A 21943-nucleotide genomic window follows, 5' to 3' on the forward strand; every position below is an offset into this window, starting at 1 on the left:
ACGAAAAGTCCTTTCTAAATGGGTGTATTTGAAGAAATGTCTGCAGCTCCTTTTTCATTATATAAAAAATAGATATAAGTGGAGTTACTACGTGCAAAAAACGTATTTCGTTTGCTTTGATTGCAATATAGCATTTTATAAAAGAATAATGCTTAATTCAAAGGGTTTAATCCACCATTTTCTACATAAGAAAATGCCTGTACCACGTCAGGAATATGACAGTTATTTTCCTTTCGTTTGGTGTGTTTTAGCTTTTGATTTGCCACTTGATAAGAGACTTTCCGTTTTGAATTTTCCTTTGAGTTTGGTATTTTTGTTATTTTACTTTTTTCTACTCTCTACTTAAAGTTTTAAAAACAAATTAATTTCATACTTGATATTTAGCAACATCTAATGACTTAAACTTTGAAAGTCCATTTCAAATTCTTCACTTCCTCATATTGTTATCAGGCGAAAGGAATATATATATATATATATATATATATATTTCAAAGCAGTTCAATACGGAACAAAATATATTTTTTTTTATAGCAATGAACATTACTAGTACTAAAAGCCGCCATATATAAGCTATTACACGTAGTTTAAACGTAACCATTCATTGTTTACATATCACAGTATGATAAATTGGTAGTATAATGGAATAGCCTTCTTTTATATTACGACCAACATGTTTTGTATGTTTTTAGATTGATAAATGCGATATCCAGTTGTTATTTACTGATGGTTTTCTGATGTAAAAGTGTAATCTGTTGGGTTTAATGGAAAACCATGATCAAAGACTTTTATGCATTTGTAGCTTATCACTGTATGGAATATATTTCACGTGTTGCTATAACAAGTTGTAACACAGTATGATTAAATTTTCAATGATATTTGTTATCTAATATTATCCGAAACAATACATTTTTATCAAATCGTAAGTCTCGTTTTCTTTTCACCAAAACACGTTTTTACAAAGACGGTTAGTAGTTTATTTAAACCATAATTGTTCATCAGAAACTAAAGTAAATCTTACGTAAAGTATACAGCTTTTGGAACTCATATCGAGAAAACGTTTTTTCAATAGCTTTTTACTGAATCGCTTGAGTTATTTATTACGATGCTAGTCCCGTTGCTTGTCAAGTAAATGTCTTGAAAATAGCGACATCACCTTTTAAATACTAATACATTTTACGTTAAAATCGTTTGACAGTTAATATAAAAATGAAGTCATTTAACCTCAACTGTTATCTAATTATATGGAAATATTTGTTTATCTCCATAAAATAAACCAATGACAATCATCATATTCCGTAAATTCTTGAGTTTATTCTTGGAAAATATTTATCTTGTCACTGGATGCCTAACTGTAACCCTTCCACAACTTCAAAACGCAAACCAGTCAGTCACAAGTACAAGACAACTCGGCCCGAAAAAATGTGGGACGCCTATAAAGCTAAATAGAGATTAGTCGGACCATCTACGGAGACAACTTGGACCGTCCAACAGACAATGGCTGATGTATCATTTGATCTAAATGAAAACGATATATTGCAGACAACTGGGATGATCAAAAGAGACAATTCCGTACGTCCCTCAACAAAAATAAAATCCAGGGATCTGACATAAAAATGTACTCCATTTTCAAACGAGAAAAATATCGACTGAAGTTATGTTAAAACAATTATCCAAAACAAATATTGCATACAGGCTCCTTACTAGGGCCAGGCAGGGTTCTACTTCGATGATAAATAACCTAAGCTGTATTTGGCAGAACATGTTAGAATTGTTACCTCAATGCTCCTCTTCTTCGTACTGTATTTTGATTCGAGCATCACCGATGAGTCTTTTGTAAACGAACTTCTGGCGCACCACATTATATGCCTGGGAATTTTGGATGAGTTTTTGTTAAAATAATTTGGCAGGGTCAAACATATTTCTGAATGCTTAACCATCCCCATAAACCGGGTTAGTGGTGTAACAGCAAAACATAAGAACAATCTACAAAATTAATTTGGAAAGGTTTTGATCATCAGATCAACACGAAGCACAAAATAAACGTATGTCAATAAGCTTGCATACCTGTATTGCTATATATATTAAAGTGGTTAAATTTATTTAGACAAATCAATATTAGCGAGTATAACTGGTGTTTCATATATAACATAGAATAGATAATTTCTTATCTTAAATTCTAATAATTTTATTACAAAGATTTAATCGATACCGTAACGAAACAATAATTACTTTTTCTCAAATCGTTTGATACAGCTTGAGTGTTTTATTATGATATTCTTGTTCTTTACGACCGTCAGCAGCAATTATACCACATTTTTTGTATTTTAACATAGACCGTCAATAAAGACAACTAATTACGTACGTCTTTAACAATGAGAAAAGCACAGGACCCAGCTGGCATGACAAAATGTGAAAGACCTTAGTTGTGCTAAAACAATTAACCAAAATAAAATAGTACATACATCAAAAAAAGACAACCACTGAGTTATAGGGTCGTGACTATAGACAGACACATTAATGCTATAAATAATAAAGCGTGGTTAAATATGTTTCTGAGCACTTAACCTGTCCCTTAACCTATGACAGTGGTGTAACAGCAATACATAAAGAAAAAGAAATAAAATACCGAACTCTAAGGAAAATTCAAAATGGAAAGTCCTTTATGAAATGACAAAATCAAAAGCTCAAACACATCAGACGAATAGAAAACAACTGTCATATTCCTGACTTGGTATAGGCATTTCCTTATGTAAAAAATGGTAGAGTAAACCTGGTTTTATAGCTAGCTAAACCTCGCACTTATATGACAGTCGCATATAATTCCAACTTTATACCACATCTATTTATAGAATAGTTGAATAGAGGTTGGTTCATCAGCTTTACCCGAAACACAATTGATACTTGTCTAACCTTTGTTATCTAGGAGGGTTATAATTTTTGAGTAGCACATTTTACCTTGAGGCTATAAATAACTCAATCTTTATCTGCATAGCCTGGAATATTTGATGATTTTTTATTTCTTAAGAGTGTTTTTCGACATTGACTACCTATCAGGGTTTGAATTTTTTTCTTTCGTTCATTTTACAATGCGGCTAATTAATTGATTATTTCGTGCATTTTTTATATATTTGACACATTCCTGAGATCTGGAATGTCATATTGAAAAACCAACCATTATAAATAAAGTAGAAAATGTACATTTTGAAGCAATGAGAATTGTCACGGGTGGGACTAAACTAGCTTTTATACAGATGAGGTTGGACAACACTTTCAAAAAGAAGGGAGAAACACAAACTCACTATGTTTTATAAAATCGTGTATAAACAAACTAGCGATTATTTGTAAACATTATTACCAAATCAAATTGCAAAAGAGAGGCGAAAGATACCAAAGGGATATTCAAAATTTGCATAGCCATTTCACTCGTTAGACTAACAATACTTTAGAAATGCGTAACAAAACGAACCTCAACTCCTTCCCATGTCATTTAGATTGTGAAATATGTTACCAGAGAACAAATAAAAATTGTGTGTCTTTAAACAATAGGAAATATAGTGTCAAAATATTACCTTCCCTGCAAACACTGAAAACGTGATCGTTTCAATGATTGCCCTGTTTGAGCAAGCACGCTTTTAACTACAAATTCACATGAAAATGTTCTAGAAAATTAAATGTTGACAGCATTTTTTTAAAGACAATAAATGAAGCTTCCAACGGCCTATAAACTATTATACGTCATAAGGAGTACAAAAGAATGATCAGCAAGAACCCTATTAACAAAAATAATAGTGAAAAATTGAATAAATAAATAAAAGTTAAAGAGAGAAAGCAAAAACGAGAATTCTGTGAAATAAACAATGCCATCACCAAACCGGAACATTATGACAAGAAAAGTATTAAGAAAAAAGCCAGAAAAGAAGCAACAAGGATGAATTTGCGGATACTCAAATTAAAAATATTAGTTATCAATAATTATATTATAAAATTGAGAATGGAAATGGGGAATGTGTCAAAGAGACAACAACCCGACCATAGAACAGACAACAGCAGAAGGTCATCAACAGGTCTTCAATGCAGCGAGAAATTCCCGCACCCGGAGGCGTCCTTCAGCTGGCCCCTAAACAAATATATATACTAGTTCAGTGATAATGAACGCCATACTAAACTCCAAATTGAACACAAGAAACTAAAATTAAAAATAATACAAGACTAACAAAGGCTAGTATTTTATAAGGTTATTTTGTTTTTACCTTTAGCACAACACAGACAATGAGTATTTTATGATACATGTAGACATATGACATGGATTGAAATGACACTTCGAATAGTGATTTTCTGATTGATTAATTGATTGATTGATTGTTGGTTTCTTAACGTCCAGTGGCAATACTGATTTTCTGTCATAATAATCCAATTAAATGTAAGTCATTAATAGAACTTATTTTAAAAGTTCAGAGTAATTTTCTTAGAAATAGTAAGAAAATATGAATCTGGTAAAAATCACCAAGACATGATATCTATGTAAAAAGTCATTGTTCGCTAAAACTTTTAGGTGGTTTATTTCTAAGATTTCTTGTAAAAGAGAGGCAACAGCTACCAAAAGGGATATTTAAACTCATACGTAGAAACAAACTGACACTGCCATGACAGAAAAAAGGGACCAAAAGACAAACAACAGTTCACAAAACAAAACAAAGAAAACTAAAGATTGAGGAAAGCGAACCCCACAAAACCGGGGGTTATCTCAGGTGCTCTGCAATGGTGAACACATATAGTTGGTGGATGTCTATAGTTGTAAAAGCTTATAGCATAAAAAATGAAAGTGAAAGGAATAAATATATATTTCAAAGCAGTTCAATACGATTCACGATGCAAATAAATTTTGTTTAGATATCATTGAACATTACCAGTACTTTAAGCCTTTTTATATAAGCTATCAATAATCTATTAAATGTAACTAAAACGTACCCACTCATTTGAGTCACCTTAACTGTATGATTAATTTCTAATATCGTCGACAGTCTTTCTGTTATATTACGACCAACATGTAACTTGTATGTTATTAGATTGATAAATGCGGTTTCCAGTTGTAATATACCGATGGATTTCTCGTGTAAAAGTGCTACGTGGTGGTTTTAATAAAGGTACCCGTAGAGAGACTTTCCTATATTTGGATCTAATCATTGGGAATACACTTCACATGGTACTAATACAAACCATAAACACAGTATTCTTAAATCTTCACATAATATTTTCTGTCTCATATTTTCCAAAACCATACATTTGCATCCAATCGTACGTCTCGTTTAATGTCATCATATAAAAATAGGGAGGTGTGGTATGATTGTCAATAAGACAATTATCGACCAGAGTTCAAATAGGTGGATATAAGCAATTATGGGTCACCGTTTGGCATTCATCAATGAAGAAAACCCATACCGTATATTTGGCTTTAAAAGGCACAGGCATGACAAATGTGCAACAATTCGTACGAGAAATCAAACGGCCAAATTCATAACAAAACAATTTACAAAAAACAAATATGACAAAACGAGAAAAACCAACTACAACCACGTTTTCATGCAGCCGGTTAGTTGTTTAATCAAAACAAAATGTCCAACGTATACTAATGTCAATCTCAAGCAAAAAAGACAGGTATTTCTTATTATTAGTGAAAAAATGCATAATAATCGTTGAAATGGCTGCATGCAAAAAGATTATAAAATGAACCATGTACAATGCATTGGTTAAAATATGTATATGATTAACATATGCCGCAACAAAAAATTGACTTGTTAGTAAGCCTTAGTCCTGACTTTGTCGTATTTCCATGGTCATGACAGTGTAGCATTTTCATGTGCAGTGTGTTAAATTTTCCCGATATGAGTAAAGCATTTCTGATGTTAAAATATTCATTTATTACTTATTTCAAATAGCCCGTGAAACGTCTAAAATTACATAAATACTACATTGTTTCATTCTTATAAAAATTGTGCTTTTTTTGTTATTGTAAAATTAATTTGGTAATATCGTTTGATTATTATAGTATGAACAGTCATTCGTCATTTTTATGTCGTAATTATGTTTTAAAGGGGCTGTCAAATTTATGTTCACCAATTTTGACCCAAATTCGGAATTTAATTTATAAACAGAATTACAAAATGTCCAAAAGACATAATACATGGGCTTGCTATGATGAATCAGCATTTCGTATATAAATAGGAAGATGTGGTATGACTGCCAATGAGCAAACATTCAAAATTTAGCATCTGGTGCAGTAAAATTGGTACTCTTAATGTTATTACTAATTAAACTTAGATAACTGTTTTACACAATTAATTTACAAAATAAGATGTCAACTTAGTTTTTACTCAACAATATGGAATAATAATGTCAAAAATAAATGATGCATAAAAACTATCGACCAGCAGAAAATTTACAAATTGGTAATTCTGGAAAATTCGGCCGACAAAATAGGGACAAGTGGACGCCTAATTGGTATTGTTAGAAAAAAGGGGAGTATGGCAATCCCCAATACCCCCGTAATTACGCATAAAGAAAGCACAAGGCGAAAAAATAATTCTACAAGATTCCAGTTTAATTGGTGTGCTGCTAGGGTGAATATAGCCAATTTCTTCTGTATTTGTTTTATTCACATGGTCAAAATCTATATGTATTCAAATCCTACTGGAAATTGACTATCAAAGAGTCTATATCATATACTTTAAATATTTTTTCAACAATTTTACATATTTCCATAAAAATCAACATTCTATTCAGCTGTTCATATTGCTGTTTAAGGCATGTTGATACAAATTTGTAAATTTTATATTTTTTTGCTAAATTTGGGATCGAAGAAAGTAACTAACCGAAATGAATTAATTTGCTTCCGAAAGACATTACATGGAGTTACTTTATTTTATCTGAAAATCGGAAAGCAATCGTTTTCTAGAGCGACGCTGGTAATGAACAACCTGAAGGACAGCGTGTTCCGGTGATTTTTTCAACGGGCATTTATGGCTAGATTAAATGGATTTTGAGGTAAGGAACATTAATAATGAAAGCAAAGTCAATAAATGATTTGAAAAATGGCTTGATTTGAAATGTTTTAATAAGTTTCACACAAAAGAAATGCATTCTTGTGTTCAATCGTTTACAGTGTTACGTTTATGATTCCGTTTTCGACCTGATTAAACACTGTCATTATGACATGCATAACATTTTTATCAAGTAAAATATCTCTTGTGTTCTGTGAAATATCAGAGAGAACACCACATACCACTCAATTGAAACGTCATTCATAATCCGTTCGAGTCTTCTGCTTCTTCGTTAACAAAATTCTGAATGCAAGCTTTACGCGTATCTGAGAGCAAGCGTAAGAGTCGATTGAATCGGAAAGCAAGCGTTCTGAATAAACACCGTGTACATATCATAATATAATATGGGATAATACTTGACGTATTTATTTTTTTCTCCTGTCTGTTTCAAACAAAACAAAATGAGTAGATTTAATACTTGTTTTGTTTATTTGAATGTGTAAAGTTTCGTTAGGTTACTGTTACTAGTTATAATAATTCTTACACGGTCTGTATGCCGCTGAATAGAAAACACCAATTTATCATCAACATCATTGAAAGCTGTCTTCACTCGGCTATTTAGTTTAATTTAGTTGTCATGTTGATACGCTGCTTCTGACATTAATGCTCTCAAGTGAAATCAGCCCGATAGTCTCAAACACCTATTGTTGGAATAAATTACATTTCGAGTTTTGGAAGCTCAATATTCTTCAACTTCGTACTTTTATTTGGAGTTTCAACCTTTTTTGTTCGAGCAACACAGATGTGTCTAGTGTATCAAACTAAAAACCTGGTATCTTTATATTAGTGGGAATTTAACTAGTTTTGTGTTATTCCAGTCTATCTTTTTTTTAATATAGACATTTGCAACAATAATGAATTTACCTTCATAAAGTAGTTGATTTTGTAACTGAGTCAAATTATTGTATCGTATGTTAAAGATCGTAAAATATCTAATACAGGCAAAGTCATTATTTGATGTAGTCTTTGATGGAGATGGCTTAGAAAAAGTTTACAACTTATAATAATAAATGTTAGTGTAACAAATGCAGCTCATAGAATATATATATTTAACAAATTTAACAAATATTCAAAACACAATAGCATCAGTGTCAACCCAATAATTATGTAGACACAATATGAGATCATAACGGTTTTAAATTACAATACAGTCAAGAACTACGAATCCTATTCAACAAGATATAAATACTTTCCTTGAATACTTTTACATTATATCTAGACAATAGTTGTAGAAGATTGAAACAGGATAAGCTTCTCCAATGATAACTATTATTCTTTACATATACATTTTTTTTTCTTCTTTTGGTGGCAGTTTTTCACAAACTTAAATAAAATGATACTGTCTTCAATCAAAATGTTTGTCACACATGTGACATAAACACATATTTCTATCAATGTTATAATATCTACCGGTTTCTACAGCTAGGCTATGGGAAGACAAACTTAATTGATGGTTGTTTTGTTGGCCTATTTTCCTCAGAATTTTACGATATCTACATTCAATAGTGTATTGTTTCTATTATATCATTGATATAATTGTTTTTCGGTCACGTTAACTATGTCACCACGATTTGATCGAGATATCAATACAATCAGGTTGACATCTTTATATTGGATTATGAAAGGAGTAAATAACAACAGCAACACATTTTAAAATTATGATTTGTCATTTTCCTTTTAATTTTTACATGAAGTGGTACAAGTGTAGAATTTCATCTCGAGATTTCTTAGCCTGCAGCTATTATTCCAAGTGCATGGTTAATTAAGTTAACGCAAAATCTCATAACGAGTAAAATTTGATAAACGTCATGATTTTTGGAAAACCTACAAATCGCACAACACAACACAAAACGTCAACAAATTTTATCAGTGATCTAAGAGCATATCTCGTATCTTTATGTATTTTTTCAGGTTGGTTTTAAGGATGTTCGCTCCTCTGGGTTTTTGAATTTTTGTCAGATGTTCGGAATCTTCTGGTTTTATCCATGTAGTGCCATTAAAAAAATTTGCCCATTAACCCCTACTTTTCTTTCCATAATTTGATTACATATAGTTTAAAATGTCATCTATGAAAATCTGATAAAATCCTTGTTTTTTCTCATCGTTTTTGAAAGAAAAAAGGTGCCAATGTTAATTGTATGAAAATCTAGAGAGAATCATTTCCCGCCAAATTTTCAATGGCTTATATCTCGAAAACAAGCACACGGACTCTTCATTTTTATCTGCTTTTTTAGTTCCTTTGTTTATATACTATGAACTTATAACAGTCTTTTAAAAAGCTTATTTTTTTGAAACAGAGTAGCGAACATGCTTAAGTAACTAACAGCATAACATTACCATTGTTACACACTTCTATTTGGTCATTAAAATACTGATATTGTTAAAAGTACTGTTTAATGCTCTAAATCTCTTTTTCTAATACAAAAGTAGATTTGTTGAAATAAAATAAAATAAAAATAAAATAAAAATAAAAATAAAAATAAAATAAAAATAAAATAAAATAAAATAAAATAAAAATAAAATAAAATAAAATAAAATAAAAATAAAATAAAAATACTTATATCATTAGTTTAATTTACATCTTAGATATGTATCCGTCCATGCGCAAATGATAGTTTCATTCAATAAAAACGTTTTGAATAAATAGACTTAAAAAATAACGAGTACGTAAAATTGAAGCAAAGTTCTATTTCTAATAAGGTTACTAACTTGACTAAAGTTCAAGCACTTATACTAAAAACCTACTAATTTTCGTGAGCGATTTATTTTTCGCGACTTTCACGAGTAGAAAATTATAGAAAATTGACGCGAATGGAAATCGTCGCGAATTTGTAAAACTTAGATTTTTCCTTATTTAACTACATGAAATATTTATATGAAAATTGAGAAATTAAAGTGGGCTAGAAAGGGTGAAATACAAAATAAAGTATCTACAAAAAAACGTTGGTTTACAGTTTTTTTTTATAGCAAAATATGTCAAATCTGACATTTTTGCGACATGTCTAAACAAAAAAATGTTTGATATCATATAACTTTTACTTTGGTATACATTTTTGATAGATTTCTTTTTTTCCCATTTAATTGCTGTTGCAATACATCAAACATAAGCAAAGTATATTTGTATCTTATATACATATACAAGTATTTAATTTACTAAAAGTTCATATTATCTTGTTTAAAAAGGTTATTCTTATGAGGTTTTTTTTTCAAGTTATAGAAAACCAATAAACATAATTGTATGTTTAAATCAAATTTTAATCGATGCATCAAACAACCAATAATAAATTTAAAGCCATGGTTGTCAAAGAAAATATTACCAGAAAAAAAATACTACTTGGGATAAAACTCAATTTGGACAAACAGCCTAGTTTTAAATGATTATAGAAATAATCTAAAAATCATTTGGATAAATCCGTCCACCAAAGGTGATAACCAATGTCTTCGATTTGCCCTGTAGATATTTGAAATCAGTAGTTTCGTGCGTGAAAATCGCTACACGGCTGATAACGACTATTCGGGGCTATGTGATCTAGTGTTTGTAATTGACAGATTTGTGGAATTGCTAAGCATATTTTGCTATAAACATCTTCTACCTAGCAACCCAGGAACACAATAAAATAGAACTTCGGGAGGTCAACAACACACAAGTGTATGTGCTATATTTCACGATCTGAAATAAATTTTGGGTAAATTTTAAAGACGCTGCACAGATCTTCATCTACAAAATACACAATTAACGAACTTTAAACAGAAAAAAAAGATAACACCAAATCACTGATGTTGAGCATAGACACGGAACATTTTTGTTTATATACAACACGCTGTGAAATTATTTGTATCTTTAGATCGTCTCTAATTTAATGCTGATCACTGAATAAAAAGCTACATAAAGAAATCTTCATTAATGCGGGTCTTAATAAAATCTATTCTTAAAAGGGTATTGCAGACAACATAAACAAATGACAACGTTCATTACAGGTAACAACACATATAGATATATATGAGCCAAGGCTCTGTGTTGAAGACCGTACTGTGACCTATAATGGTTTACTTTTATAAGTTTTGACTTGGATGGAGAGTTGTCTCATTGGCACTCATACCACATCTTCTTATATCTATATATGAATATATAAAAAAAAAGAAATCCATTTTTTATACAAATTACAGCAGACACAAATGTTTCAAGAGTTTTTTTTCTGTACGAGAAAAGAAAAATAAACGACCCTATAGTATGGTAATATTGCTGTTACTTTATAGGGGTTTACTCTTTGTTGCAGGTGACGGTGACCTAAAGTTGTTAACTTCTAAGTCGTTTGGTCTCTGGTGGAGAGTTGACTCATTGGCAATCATACCTCATCTTCTTTATTTGTATATGTTGTTTGATTCCCAATTATCACGACTAACGATCTGTCCTTCAAAGCCCAAAGGGACAAGCAATGTCATGTTCGTAGGTCTTCACATAGACTCAAAGGACACATAATGTAGGACTGTATGTTTTTGAAATATAATATTAAAATAATTTCAACAAATATTTATCGAAACTCAAGGTTATATTTTTAATCTCTATTTTGCATTTCTATAGAAAAAAACCATGTATATGTGAATATCTGGTTCTAAACTAATAAGTTGAAAGCTAAGGAAATCCTCTAAATGTTTTTTTACAAGTTAATCGCATTTTGGCATTATTGCTTATCTAACATGTAAAAATATAAATTGTGGAATCTAGCAGAAGATGCTCAATTATCGTAACAACAAATAACAATTTTATATGATGAATACATATTTTGCTGCAGTTGAATTTAGCATATCGTATTCCAGTACAAATACTTATCTTAAAATATTCATTATAAATACGCGAAAGATACAAAAGGGATATGCAAACTCATAAGTCAAAAACAAACTGACAATGCCACTGCAAAAAACGAAAAAAAAAAATAACATGAAAAGACAATCAACAGTTCACAAACCAAAACTAAGAAAACAAAATAATGAGCAACACGAACCCCACTAAACACAAATTAATCCTAGATGCTGGAGGGTAATCAGATCCTGCTCAACATGTGATACCCGTCGTGTTGTTCATGTAAGTACAAACCCGGTGATAAGTCTAAATTGATAGGTCACATTCGAGGAAAAGAGGACGAGATTGTGATAACGACATATAAAACATCACCGTCGTCATCTGTAGAACAGATATTATATAACGGTCAATTAGCACGTGATGGCGTCCTAAAATTTCCAAAGAACTATTTAAACTTCACACCTGGAACTCATGGTTGAAAAGCTCCATTATAAGCATAAACCCTCTGTCAAGAAAATTATATAATCAAATGCAAGCTCTGGAATGTTGTTTCAAATGAAAGTTATTTGCTCCATATACAGGCGCTGCACGAATTTTAATACAAAGAAATGAGAAGTTTACAACTGGAAATCTGAAATCATCTCTTTTGTGGTAAAATTTTCCTCCATGCCCTGTGCACAATAAAAAAAAATTGTCGACATTGCGATATCGTGTCAACTCTTATATACTGTTCAAATTGTTGACATCGTTAACATTGCCATGTATACACTGTAGTAACGATATCGTCTACATTGTTTACATCGCGATATTAACAATGTTTACACGATATTGTGTTAACGTCGTTTACACTGGAAGAACTCCTATATACAGTTCACATCGTGGACATTGTTAACATCGCGATGTTTACACTGTAGTAACGATATCATGTTTACATCGCGATTTAAGCAATGTTTACACGATATCATGTCAGCATCGCTGACTCGTTATTGCCAACATCGCAATGTCTACTATGTGAACAATGTAAACACAACGTATAGATACTATACAATGTAAACACACTAATGACACGATACAGTAGACTTCGCGATGTAAACAAAATCGATAAATCATCGTGCACTGGACATACCTCAAAGTTTTGTTCTCAACTGACCCTCATTGTTCATTTCTAGATCTTAGTTTAAATAGGAAGCAGACTTTACTGTATCTGTACCTTCTATTTCACGTTCGATGGGATAGATGCATTGAACATAGTCACCCGATTTGAATTATTGAGAGAGAGGACATCATCTATATAACGGAACGGGAAGTTAAAGGATGATGCTTACTTCTCATCATTTTTCCTTAGATGCTCCTATTTTAACTCAGTCTCATATGAATAAAGGAACAAGTCAAGAAGAAAAGGAGCACATTTAGTTCCCTTGGGCATGTCGATTGTTTGTTGAAAAACTCCCAAAAACGTAACAAATGTGTTGTCAATTAAGAAAGGTAGCTTCTTGAAAATGTTATTTTTATTGAATCAGAGTATTTTCATACAAAGTTTGATTTATCCTTGCAAAATATAAAAAAGAAGATGTAGTATGATTGCCAATGAGACAACTCTTCACAAGAGACCAAATGATACAGAAATTACCAACTATAGGTCACCGTACGGCAAACAATGAGCAAAGCCCATACAAGATACTTGTACTTACGATGACCTTTGAAACAATTTTTTCATCTTGTCTTTTAGTTTGGAATTGGGAATACTTGTGTAAACGGTAGAAAAATCAAATGTTTAAAAACTATTGCCAAAGGGACTTAGATTGTATATAATCTAATAGATTTTCTAAAACTAAGGTTTTTAATTGATGACTTTAAATTAAAAAAAAGAAATGTTGGAATGGATGATTTCTGATACAGTATAAAAAACTGGTTGGTAAATATAAATCAGTTTTAGTGCACTTAAACTATACTAATTTACTGTAATAATAAAAAGAAGCTGAGCTTTGTATCAAAAAGGTAGACGTTAACATATACATGAAACCAATAACCTTAAAGCCAGTAGATTTAAAAAGGAAAATTCAAAACGGAAAGTCCTTTATCAAATGGCAAAATCAAAAGCTCCAACACATCAAACGAATGGAAAACAACTGTCATATTACTGACTTGGTACAGGCATTTCCTTATGTAGAAAATGTAATAAACAAAACTGTCATAAACAACACTGTTTGTGCTGTTGCTCGAGTAAAGATTCATTTGAAACAACAATGGAGTTTATCTTTGGTTTCATAGCAGTCGAGTTTAGTAGGGAATTACTTAGATCTTTCCATAATGTGGAACATTTAACAGCACCAGAAGTCGCAGCTGGAATTTGGTGTGATTAGTATTCCTACCAAAAACAGCCGGACAATGTCGATGGGACATTCAAAACTTATCAGGCGAAACTAAGACAGCCATGGCAAAACTAAAAAAAAAACACTACATAAAAAATTAAGACTGAGCAAAACACGATTCACAACAAAAACAAAAATAAGCAGAATCTGTTCAACAAGTGGCAGCCGTCATGTTGCAGGTAAAACATATTTGGTGATACATATCGTTCGGTGGTGGCGTAATTGAGGAAATGGGGACTGGTAGGCGGTTACGACAATTTAAACAAATTGTCTTTCAAACTCGAGGATGTTTCTTGGCCACATCACATTTCAGGGCTATCGCCCTTCGATGAGCTTGTAGCCAAGAAACACCCCCTCTATTAAAAAAAAAACATCGATTATCTATAATTATATAACTAAGTATTGCTGTGTAGTGTTTTCGGGACTGTTATTTACCTTTTTGACTTTTTTAATGTTGGCAATAGTGTTTCTGATTTTGTTGACTTTCAGTTTTTAGTTGCCTTATTGGTAACTTACCCCCCCCCCCCCCCTTTTTTTTAGATAAAAAACAACATAAAGTGCTTTTACATTAAAACAAAGTTATGTCATTGAATACAAAAACTATTGGATTCACGCCATATTCCTTTTTATCAGTATTATGTAAATTTGAATTTTATACATTTAAAGCTATGAACTATTCAAAAATTATTGTTAACCCCTCATACTGTATATATATATGTAACCTTCTTTAAAAACAAATCCATAAGACATATGTTGAATGCCTATCTGGCATCAAATCATCCTCATTGAAATATCATTTCTTAGATTTCAATCTTAATTTACACAAGACAACTAGTCTTTTTATGAAAATCATATATTAAGTTAGAATACCATGACCCAATTCTTAAAACTTTATAACGCAACAATGAAAATACATTTCTATAAATATAAAATTATAAACTGAAATCTTTATATTTCGTTTACATTAAAATGAACGATGTGCGCTCGCACTTCGAATGCAATGTACTTTTTAATTCATACGAAATGGGAAGTGTCATGCGAAAAATTCCGTTAGAAGTAATTTGTTGAAGATTAAAACATTTCTGTAAAAACGTACAGTTGCAGTTTAAGAAAAGAATTATTTAAAAAACGTACGTTTCTAGTTAAAAACGATGGCTTTGGCAACTGACCATTTACTAAGATAAATTTTGTTTTTATGGATAATGCACTTTACATTTGATCAAGTTTGAACTAAAAAAATATACTGTAAAGTTCTAGTATACTTACTAATTCTAGTATACTTGGTGGGATTCGCGTTGCTTAGTCTTTGGTTTTCTATGTTGTGTCATCTGTGCTATTGTTTGTCTGTTCGTCTTTTTGTTTTTGGCCATGGCGTTGTCAGTTTGTTTTCGATCTGTGAGTTTGACTGTCCCTCTGGTGTCTATCGTCCCTCTTTTACACAACTTACAACTGAAATTAATACAAATGTTAAAGTAGATATTTGTCAATCTTGCATTTATTTTATCAGATAACAACTGCTATTTTAGTAGTTGAGATGCATATTACATGTCTAATGTGTTTGTTACAAGCAAGTCTGGTTTAAACTGGTTTGATGTAACGTAGAACTTAGTATGCGGTCCATTACTACATAATGACTCATCAGGAGACTAAATTATCTATTTAAGGATAGAATATAGTATATTGATTGATATTCAGGGAGTCCCCATGACATGTAATTCATCTAGTCACGGTAGGAAGGAAAACTATTAGTTTAAAAACACCTACAATAATGTTAAATGATATTAGTGCTTACATTACATTCGTATACCTACAGTTTCTATTAAATGAGATCCACATGCTAGAATATCCTAACATTTTCATTTATTTCTTCTATCTGTGTAATAAATTCTGATATAAGTTTATATAATTGTCTTGCGAAACAACAAACCGACAAATCTAAAATATCAGATCACCTGAAAATTACGATGTTGTGTTTTAATTCTTCTTGCTGCAATGTAAATTATTTCATCTTTTCGTATATATATTATGGCGTTAGCTCTGTATAACCTCGTGGTATCTGATTGAGAATGTCTGTCATAAAGTTGTCACATGTTTAAACGTGTGTGTATATATATAAACGCCTTAAAAGTGTACAAAACAACACGAATATTAAAAAAAAAGGAAACATTAAATGTAATTATCTATAAATATTTCTAATAACAGATAACCTTCATCAGTTTGATTACAAAGTAAAATCATACCAATATATATAACTTAACTTTTCTTTATATATATAAATATAAAGATGTAATAACCTTACAGTTTGTGAATCATTGTTTTGCATTAGACAATGTAGTCATGCAAATATGTCACATTAAGGTGGAGCAATACAAAGATTTTTTTCAATCATTATCAGACACCTTTAAACTGATGTAATATCTTTTACTCAGCTTTAAAATTTATAAATGAGGAAGCAAAAGAAAATAGAAAAGGTTAATCTTTCAAATGGTGATAAATTCATTATTACATAATTATTACATAATTGATTATTATGTAATTAGTTGCTAGATTCGGATGTCCACATTAGAATGAAATTAGCTTCTATGTTATTCATAGTATCCTAAAATTGTTAATTGATTCATATGCAACACAGTTTGACCTCCAAAACCTTGTCCCAGATTTTTCCTATTGTATTTCATTCTCTCATACTTCTTCAAATACGTTTGCAACCTTATTTAATTAGAAGTCACTCAATTTAATTTGTTATACAATTTGTTCTATGGATGTTTTTGGAAATCTGAGACACGGTTTTGAAGATATCTGGTCAAGGAACAACATATGGTAAAATCAGGCTTATAGGGGCACCCGTCTAGGAGTTAATTTCATTTATAACTACATTTTCATGACAAAAATGTATGTGTCACTGAATAAATAAGGATTTTCCTATTGAACCTCATTTACTTCAATATCATTCACACATGTACCACTTGGATACTTCAGGATTGGCCTTTAACCATAAATCAATTAGGTTGTGAACAGTAAGACGGTATTTCATTTCAGCAATTCTTAAAATATAAAGAAAATGCACACCCTATGCATCAAAAACCAGATCTGGCGGGAGAAGTTATATCATTATTGACCTTGCTGTAAGTCAGTTGCTACTGATGTGGTAAAAACTCCGCTCACCTGGATAAACATCAACTATTATTGATCTCAGAAGTTAAATTACACACTGCATTTTCTTTTTTCAATATGGATTTTTTTATTCAATTAGTACATGAAACAATATATTTTGTTCTTAACATTTTCCCAAAAAGTAAGTTATGCATGTGTACATAAAATCATCAGTTGGTCAGTCAGGAGGATTCTTATGGGGGATTTCTAGAACTATAATTGTATACAAAGTAGAATTTTCTTATTGCTTTAATATTAAACTAATTATCATCAAAACTCATTTGCAAGATATGGAAATTTTTTTTCTTTAGTGGTTTTGTTATAACAAGAAATATCAAAAACAGCTGAAAATGAAATTTTGATTAAAGTAATTGCTTTTGTATTGTGCTACCTTAGTAAGCCATATCAAAGACAGTTTGTTTGTTTTTTTCTATTTTTGATTAGAGGTCTACTCAAACTTACATATTGTACAACTTTTGTGTACAAGTTATAATTTGTTCACAATATATATATAAATTGCGGTCTAGGGATGTCAAAAACATATGTTTCTACATACACATTCACTACTACTTAGTATTGGAATCTAATACACGCATTCACGGCTTCTAAGTTTTGAATTTTGTTTTGTAGAGGAAAAGCAGGATTAGAGAATAAAAGACAAGTCTACCTGTATGAGTGAACTCCTTTTACACACAAATAGCCCTTATTGTTTAATTATATTTTGAAATAGAATTTAACACATACAAAGGCCGACCTATTTGTCAAAACGATTTCAAAAATATATTAGGACCACCAGAAAGGTGACAATTTAATAACAGATATTAAGGTGGTACCTAACACTACAGGGAGATAACTCTGTAAAAATCAGCTAAACGTTTTAATTACGTTGTATTGTTAAGGAAATATTAAGCTTCTCAATGATCAAAATTAGTGTTTGTCAAACTGCTATATAACCAACTAAATTTTTCTGATAAAGTGGTTGGTTCAAATTTTTTGAAATTTTTATATTTTTGTCAAAGGGTCAAAGTAAACATTTTGTCAAAATTTTATAAAAATTAAACGAGCCAAATTAATATTAGTCGAGGTGTTGGGTACATCCTTAATCAGAAAAAATAGTTTACACCTCTATATTAAAAACTATCTACGTTTACTCCATTTAGATAACAAAATTCTACTAGAGTTAGATCTAGAGTGTGAAAGAAGTAGTGCCGTTATGTTTTTCGTCACCATGACGGTTCCAGGTTTTGCAGCGCTGTAAAACACATAAGGTGGCAGGTACCAGTTTTGGTGTACCAGAACATGTGTCCCACGCAGAAATGTTGTTATAGTTAAGCAATGAGGTATATAATTGCATCATGTGGACTGAAAAAATAAATGAATGTAAATTCTAGGCTATTATACTACATAGTAAGTAGTTGCATACACAGGTTGGGGATTTCCTTCACATATGGGTCCAATCAGAAGTCAAAATTGTGGTCTCCTCACTTGACGGCATCCAATCAAAGTGGGGAAAAAATCAGTTTTGTGTTAACAAAAATATCTTGAGATTTTGATAGTAAGGATAGGTGCAAACAAGGCTCTAATCAATTGAATATCATTTATCTCTTGAATTTTGCTTAAAATTCTTGTCTGCTAAAGCAGAATTCTGAAGGTGTGGATTAGATTTGTATCAGAGCATCACATTATTTGCCTTATTTGCAATGCATTTATACATTTTAAAATCTCCATGCTGAACAGACACCCAAATTTAAAGGTTTTCTATATATTCACATAAGCGCGCACACATCTTAGTTACTCGAAACCATACATTTTATATGTATATAAGCTTGAATGATTTTTCAAGAAAATTAAATTATAAATCCATGAAATTCTAAAAATTTATTGTAAAATAACTGGTTTCTGCCACCTAACGCTTTACAGCATAGGGAAGATAACTCATTGCGTTCTATTTAATATATACACTGTTCGTTTACAACGATATCAGTCATTTAAAGTATCTGTTTTTTTATGTCTTGCTTGTCTATTTAGTTGTCAGTTTCTCTTTCTTTCTTAAGTCAGAAGTATTACAGTTGTTTTCTATTCGTTTGATGTGTTTGAGCTTTTGATTTTTCCAATTGATAAGGGAATTTCCGTTTTTGAATTTTCCTTGGAGTTCGGTATTTTTGTTATTTTACTTTTTCTTATTTGCAGGTGCTATATAGCTGAACATTTCTATGTCTGATGTTTTCTTTAACTACAATGTGCTATAGCTTTAAAGAATACAGCCAATAAAGTTAACAAAATGACAAAAAGAGTAATTTAGGAACAACATCTTCATGGCAATATTTTGTATGGGTCTTTTATTCTGGTTGATCTTGCAATATATTTATATTATATATATTTATATGACAGGATCGTCCGCAGTTATAATGAGGTTGTTTGTTGAGTTGTCTAGACTGCTGTTTGTTATGTATTCGTCTTATATTTGTCTATGGTGCTGTTTGCGTCATATTATTGGTTTATTTCCCTATTTGTATCTACCCCCATTTTACACACTTTGGTGATAAGTTACATGACACAACGCTATATATCTTCTTTCTCTTTCACCTACATTTACATTTATGACGTTTTGCAAAATTATAAAGGTGTTAATGTCCGAATGAATTATATCTTTTATTATCATGTAGCTTTAATTAACTTTCTTTTTTTAGAATAATATTTTCCTGAGTTGTTGAAAGTAATTAATAACATGATTAAATTAATATAAATAATTACAAAGAACGTGTAATAATCGTGAGTTTTGTATATAGATTATAAAATAGATAGCCAACTCTTTTAATACGACATTGTACATATATAAAACTAAAGTGCAAGTTCTGAGAGTCGTTTGAAGGTGACGGCAATTAGAAGTTTTCGGATAGTCGTTTTTAAAGACACTTTTACCGACACCTACAACGTACGCTGACAAATAAATTAAGGGTCGTATCAAAATGATCAAATAATCTGAATTGATATTCATTGGACTTCCCTTCAACTTGTTAGAAAAACAATTCCAGAAACATTGTAAAGTCCAACTTTCAATTGTGCGAGAGTAAGATTTTGAAATTGTGAAATGGTTGATTCAGTAAAATTCGGTATCTCTTTTTTTTCCGTCTCTCATTTTTCGTCTATCTTTATTTATTTTTGCCAGATGAATACCCAAACGGTTTGATTACAATTATTTACTAGAAACCTTTAGCGTACATGCATTTATTCTATGGCGGAAATTTTTAACCAAGGATTTACGACGTTAAAATTTTAAACAATAGAAAAAAATTGACAGAGAGAAGACAACAATCTTTTATGTTTGGGTGAAAACATATAGAATGGTTGCGATAATCTGCCATGTTGAGCCTCCATATCAATGTAAAGATACATGCGTAAACAATATAAATATTTGGTTTAATTGCCAATGAGACAATTCTCAACCAGAGACTAAATGAATTAGAAGGTTAGTATTACATATTGTTTGTATGTATGTATGTAAAAATGAGACGAAAGATACCAAAGGGACATTCAAACTCATAGGTCGAAAATAAATTGACAGCGCCTTTGCAAGAAAACAAAAAGACCAGAAGACAAACAATCGTACAAAAAGCACAACGTAGAAAACAAAAGACTGAGCAACACAAACTCCACCAAAACATCGGGAGTAATTTCAGATGCTCTGGAAGGTTGTGGAAAAGATATATCTTAACTTGATGACGTCTGTAAAACAATACGAAGGGATGATTTCAATTTAACCACTTTGAACTCTTGGTTTGATATATTTCTAGTGAGCAGCAACCCTCTATCAAGAAAATAATGATAGGAAATACAAGCCCTGAAATACCGTCTCATCAGAGATATATATATACTCCATATGTATATGTTTTCGCAAGTCCTATTAGGTCATATAGCTCTTCAACTGTTTCGGTTTGATATACATCCTTGGCTTTTAAATGTTCGGCTTTGAGCGTTCCTGCTGTAGATAAAACCATAAAAACGCTTCGGACACATGAAATTTATAACGTGTTGTTTGAATTTTTTCGTTTCTATGGAAAAGCCGATTGTTCGTTGAAAAACACGTCCTCCAAGTGTAACAAATGTTGGCCATTATTTTTAATGACACAAAGCAGGACCATCTCTTTCAATTTGTCTTTTAGTTTGGAATTAGGAATACTTGTGTAAAGTGTAGAAAGGTCAAATGTTTTAATACTATTGCAAGATGAAAGAGTCTTAGATTGTTTGTACTCAAAAAGATCTTTGGAATTTGTTAGTATCCACATCTGAGTAACGCCACCTTTATAATAGATAGTTTCAAAATATCTTTGAAACCCGGCTTTGATTGCTGATAAAATTGATCTTAATAATTTAAAAAGAGGTTTCGTTGAGCACTTGGGCGACCCATCAATATAATGTTCTTTGTAATGATACTTATATAATTTGGAATCCAATAAAAATCCTATGAAAATTTTAAGTTGAGAAAAATATTGGAACTTTTTAATATTTATCTATCAGTA

This window comes from Mytilus californianus, unplaced genomic scaffold (genome assembly GCF_021869535.1).
Source record: "Mytilus californianus isolate M0D057914Y unplaced genomic scaffold, xbMytCali1.0.p SCAF_11, whole genome shotgun sequence".
In the NCBI taxonomy this organism is placed as follows: domain Eukaryota; kingdom Metazoa; phylum Mollusca; class Bivalvia; order Mytilida; family Mytilidae; genus Mytilus; species Mytilus californianus.